The 5,902-nt window shown below is 43.0% G+C and overlaps 1 long non-coding RNA gene across 1 annotated transcript; it reads right to left on the bottom strand.

The window, feature by feature from the left end:
• Nucleotides 1–434: 434 nt before the first annotated feature.
• On the bottom strand, nucleotides 435–5,325 carry LOC110295466. The gene is made up of 3 exons (XR_002378071.2): nucleotides 5,191–5,325; nucleotides 4,849–5,026; nucleotides 435–702 (listed from the first exon to the last, which is right to left on the bottom strand). It is a non-coding gene; the product is annotated as an uncharacterized LOC110295466 (long non-coding RNA).
• Nucleotides 5,326–5,902: the final 577 nt, after the last annotated feature.

Below are 5,902 nucleotides of genomic sequence, written 5' to 3'. Positions count from 1 at the left end.
CACTCCAGGCCATCTGCATGCCCTACATTCTACAGCTCTCAACCTCCAGGTCCGCCAATTCCCACCAGGCTCATCATAAATATTTCATGCTGCCCTAACTCCCTACAAGCACAGTAATGTCAGAATCACTGAGGNCGCTAGCCTGAATTCTGCCTTGCTTCACCAGCTTTCTGTGTCAACTCTGTGAATAAGAAGTCGTCAAGTCACAGTGCAGCCTTGATTTCAACGGGACCACNGCTAAATCACTGTCTGGGAAAATGGCACCTACTCCCTCCCATCTGCCTCTCTCATGGCTTCAGTCTGTTCTTCCAAAGTCTCATAGCTGTCCCCTGAGACATGAGCCCCCTTCTTGTGAATTTTCCTTTTCAAAGCAAGAACCTTGTGTAAAGAGGAAGGGGTGAGATCAACTCACTGGGAAGGACCACACAATAAAGTCTTACTGTTGTAGATTTTAATTTTAAAAAACAAAACAAAACAGTTTCTACTGTGGTGGGGCTGTTTGGACATATGACACTTGAACTGGGAATTCCCTCAGCTTTTTAATTCAGGGGTCATGTGGTTTGGTAGCCACTGAATGGACATTGACATTCCAGTCACCCAGATGCAGCGACAACATCTGTCTCCAGTTCTCAGCAGCACAGAGAAGTTGCAAGGTGGGGGGAGGAGAGGATGGAAAATGACCCAATTAAAATGCAAATGAGCCTGCAAAAAAAAAATAATTTTTTTGAGAATGTCTTACATGCATACTCTAAATCTACTTTCTCTAAACATACAATATAGCAATTACCACACCCATGTGCATAATTTCATTGTGTTACTACCCAAGGTCATCTCTCTCTCTCTGTCTCTCTCTGTGTCTCTGTGTGTGTCCATCCCCATATATAAATATATGAACATTCTCTGAAAGGGGGCAGGGGATAATGTATGCTTTTCATTCTTTCTGGATAAATCCATTCTTATGGGGAATTCAGTCTCACAGAGTGAACCTGTCAAAATTCTTTGAAAATACAAAAGTGAACATCTGACATCCAAGAGAGAGCTTCAGAGAGCAGAGCCAGCTGCGGGGACTTTGCCAGCAGGACTGACGTGGTCAAAGCCAGAGTGAATTCAAGTGTCAGGAACAAACAATAATGTGCATTTGACTGTGACAAGACGTCACCAAGATGATAATCTTCCTTTAGGGAAATACAATACAGCAACATGGAAACCATCCGTTTAGAAAAGAAAACATGTTCCTTTAACCTACTGCCCCTGGTGTGTACTCCTGACAGAGAAAAACAGCTCTTTGACCTGTTTATCTGCTTACAAAGATTAGCAGTCAAGAATTGGTTTGTCAAACTGGCAGTCGGTGCTGCTGATGGACTTTGTAGCCAATGGATCATAACTACTAATATTGGAAATGACTGTAATTGTTAATGCATACTGAAACATCAGGAGGTTCACAGGAAACTTCTGAAAAGAGAATGGTCAGTGGCCAGGCCCACTGTTTTACATAGTGCCGCTCTCTGCACTAAGGGCGGGGGCTCGCTACTGGAAAGGCTGCACCTGCAGCGATGGTTCTTATCTTTCATATGTGTTTAGACCCTAGCAGCTCTGAGAAGGTTCGTAGGGTGTCTGGTGAGGTAAAGGAGAAATCTATTACAATTGATAGGAGGAAGAGATATAGCTTCCTTTTCACATTGGTAGAGACTCTTCAAAGACCAGATGACAAAGAATGTCCCTTGGGGCTACTCTGACAAAGCTCCTTCTGAAAGTGTTGTGTATGTATGACAAATTATTGCCTTGCCATGCGCTAGAGAAAGAACAGAGGTAAAACTGAAGCTCCAGCAATGGTCATGCTGTTTACTAAGCAGTGACCTGTTCTAAGAGATGCTAGGGAAACGTGGCTTGCTTTCTAAAGAGCATAAAAACCAAGACAGAGAAAGTGATTGCATCCAGAAGGGTTTAGCCATTTTTTAAATTTATAACACGGGAACCATTGTGATTAGCAAATAATTTAAGATGATAAACAGAAATCTATTCAAATAATAAACAGAAATTTATTCTAATCACTCACAGAGCATCCATACAAGTGGTCACACTAGTCATCTTTGTTTGCTATAATTGCCTGTAAAAATCAGAGCATCTGTGAGATAAAATGCTCTGACAGAGTCCAATCAAATATCTGATCCGTTACTAAAACACCCAGACTTGGGAATAAGACAAGAATCAGATTGCAGACATGAGAAACAATCATTGGTTATAAGAAGCCACCAAGTGTAGGGAAGTTTCTTACATGGCAAACGTTAAAGGACAGTTTGGGAGAAGGCTACATGGAGGAGGGACCAGCTCCTGAGTTATTTAAGCTTGGAGTAAAGGGCAATGTGCCTAGGCTAGATTTACTCTGACCTTGTTCTGAACATATTTTTCTGTCAGGCAGGCAGTGTGGGGACACTCTAGTGACCTTGTTTTATGTTGGCCGTAGATCTAAAGAATGGGGAGCGTGTTGATCAGTTTTCTGTTACTTAACCATTATCTGAGATGATCAACCTTAAAAAGCAAAGGTTTCAGGCACAGTTTTGGAGGACTCAGTATGTGGTCAATTACATCATTGCTTTGGGGCTTGGACAGAGGCAGCATACCATGGTGGGAACGTGGACAGAAAGCTGTTCACACTACAGCAGTGAAGCAGCATAAAGATCCACTGTTCAGGGTCACACCTGCCACAGCCCCTGTCCCCTAGGCTCTGTCTGTCTTTTAAACGTTCTACTAACATCTAATAATGCCATGGTGGGGAACCTGTCCTTTGACACAGGGGCCTCTGGAAAACACTTTCTGTCTAAACTGTAGCAGTAGACATTAAAGGTAATTTCCCAAGAGACCTCAACCCTGCACAAAGAACTACAGGCAACTGAGTTAAGCTGGGAGTAGGAGAGGTGTCCCTTCCCAGGGAGTAATCTTTAGAGCACCAATTGGTTGCTCAGTGCCAAAACATCAGCCCTGAAAAATCACATACGAGTCATGTTACATGGACTCAACAGGTTATATTGGGGATATGTGTGTACATATAAATACATATATATATAGACATGCAATAAGAATTTATTTAAAAAGAGGCCATTTATTTTTAGCAAATCAAGGGGGAGGGGTGTTGGGAAATATGAAGGGAGAAAGTGGAAGAGAACAGCGTTGTAGTTAAAGTACAATCTCAAACTTAAACAACAACAAAAAGCTATGTCCATTTTCCTTATCACATCCCTGGCAAGCCTGGTGACAGCTGTCCCCTCTATAAATGTGATTCCTCACTTTCTGCGTGGAGGTTATTGAGGCTCCAACCTAGGTCCTCTCACACATGCTAGGCAAACCCTCGACTGATCAGTTCTAACCCAAGTCCTCCTCCTCTTTTGGAGACTGGGTCCCACTTAGTTGCCCAGAATGTCCTCCAACTCACTCTGCAGCTCAGGCAATCCTGGACTTTGCAATTCTTTCACCTTGGCTCCCAAGTACCTTGGAATACAGATCTGTACCACCAAGCCTTTTTGGGTCCAAATAATCTTTGAAGCGCAACCAGAATTTCAGGTTCTGAGTCAGGCTCTTCAGCTGTTAATTAACAGCAATCTAGATTGCCACTGCCTTAATTAGTACTGTGTGTTTTGCTGTACAGAATATCCTTTCTACTGGAACAGCTGTCAGTGACTATCCACATCTCATTTCACAGGACCCCAAGTGTAAACAAACGCATATGCTTCTCAGTTCCACTGAGCAGCCAATTGGTGCTTCAGAGATTACTCCCTAGGAAGGGACCTCTCCCACTCCCAGCTTAGCTCAGTCGCCTGTAGTTCTTTGTGTAGGGTTGAGGTCTCTTGGGAAATTACCTTTAATGTTTACTGCTACAGTTTAGATGTAAAGTGGGTTTTTTTATGTATAAGTGTTTTGAAATATTAATTCTATAATTCAAACACTAATCTTGTTTCTGAAAACCAAGATGTTTCTGCTAACCAACTGGATCTCAGAAGCAAGTTGGCAGCTTTCCCCCATCCGTGATAACACTTGAAATGATCACATACAAACATAAATGTACACGAATATATACACAAACAAACCCCGCAACATTACAGGAAAATACAGAATAGTTATGTTAGCAAAACGAAAGCATTGGAGAAATTGTGAAGAAGGAGTTGAAATGAGGAAACAGCAAGTTAATATTAAAGCCATCTATTGGTAGAGTTTGCTTCCTGTTGCTCTGATCAGCACCATAACCAAAAGCAACTTGCAAAGAAAAGGGTGCCTGGGCAGGAACCTGGGGGTAGCAACATGTCTTGGTGGCTCCACCTCCATGACTTCATCAGCTCGCTCTCTTATAACACCCACGACCACTTGCTCAGGGGTGGGAATGCCCACAGTGGGCTGGGTCCCTTCCATTCAATTAACAATTTAAAAAAACAAAAAACAAAAAACAAAAACGCACAGACATGCCCATTGGCTAGTTCGATGGAGGCAGTTCCTCAATTGAGATTCCCAGATAGGTCTAGGCCTGCATCATGTTGGTAAAACCTAACCAGCACACCTATAATTCAGTATGAAGGAGTTTAACTCTGAGGCCACAGGGGTCAGGCAGGATCCAGAAGCTATGCAGTTTCAACCATGTTTCTTTGTGTAGGCACAGCTGACTCAGGGAAAGCAGGTGTTACTGTCCCAGGTTTGAGTCACCAGCCTAGGAGGACAGTGTGCCCCTTTGCACCATGCACTGTACTGGAAGTTCACCTCCTGGTATCACCTACCCAAGCTCTTCTAGGAAGGATCCCACCATACCCACCAATCCCCCCACCCACAGAAAAGAAACACCATGGCCTCTCGAGACATTGTTACCATTTTTCAGGGTAGACCACTGCACAGATGTCACCTGGAGACCTTGTCAAACTGGATTTGACTCAGCAGTTCTGACGCCTTGCCTGAGGCTTGTACCCAGTTCTGAGGCACCAATTCACTGACTCCTGCCGCATACTGTCGACAGCAAAGGCCTGGAGACTAGCATGTTTTAAAGCAGCTTAAAATTAAAAACAAGTATGCATAAATTTAAAAACTAGAAAAGATAAACCTTTAACCCTCTCCACCACTTTAGTACTATAATTTGATCAAATTGTGGGCAAATATTGGTAATTTCTTTGAGCACCACCTCTTACCTTCCAGACTTCCCTTCCCAAGGCTCACCTGTCAAAATGTTTCTAATTTGGTATTCGTTTTTCACTCTTAATACAACATTTGTAATTAGTTTCCAATTTGTTCTGGAGTTAGGCTGGGTCCTCCAGAAGTTTGTAACCTGTCAGAACACATCATTCCTCTTGTGTATTGAGTGCTAAAAAAAAAAAAAAAAAAAAGCCATAGCCCTGCAGAACTAGTGCAAAGCAAATTGGACTTACTTGGCTCCCTGAGTAGAAACCCAAACAATAAGGCCCTATTCATCCACCCTGGACGCCACTGGATAAACAAAACCAAGCAGGGGTGGGTGCTCTGGAAACTAGAGGACAGTTTCAAATCCCAGCACAAGTGATTAATTAGAAAAGAAAGAAAGGGGGAAAAATAGGCAGTTGAGGATGGTTTCTGCTCAAATAAGCCCTTTAAGATGCGTGTGGCAACAAGCACAGGCAGAGGAGTGCCGCAGACCCTCTGGGTCCCGTGCCTGCGTAGAAAAGAGTCTCTCGAGCAGATGGGCAAAGAGTCGGATGGGACAGACAGAAACACACACAAGAGAGGTGTCGAATCTGAATGTAATGTCTTGGTAAAACATGAGACTATTATATTACAGCGAATATCATAAATTGTAAAACATAACAGATACGGTACATTGAAGTTTCCCAGGTGCAAGAGGAGTGACTTTAAAAAGACTATGTTTACTTAGAGATAAATGCCTGCTTTAGCCCTG

This window comes from Mus caroli, chromosome 5 (assembly GCF_900094665.2).
Source record: "Mus caroli chromosome 5, CAROLI_EIJ_v1.1, whole genome shotgun sequence".
Lineage (NCBI taxonomy): Eukaryota > Metazoa > Chordata > Mammalia > Rodentia > Muridae > Mus > Mus caroli.
This window is presented reverse-complemented; position numbering and strand designations above follow the sequence as displayed.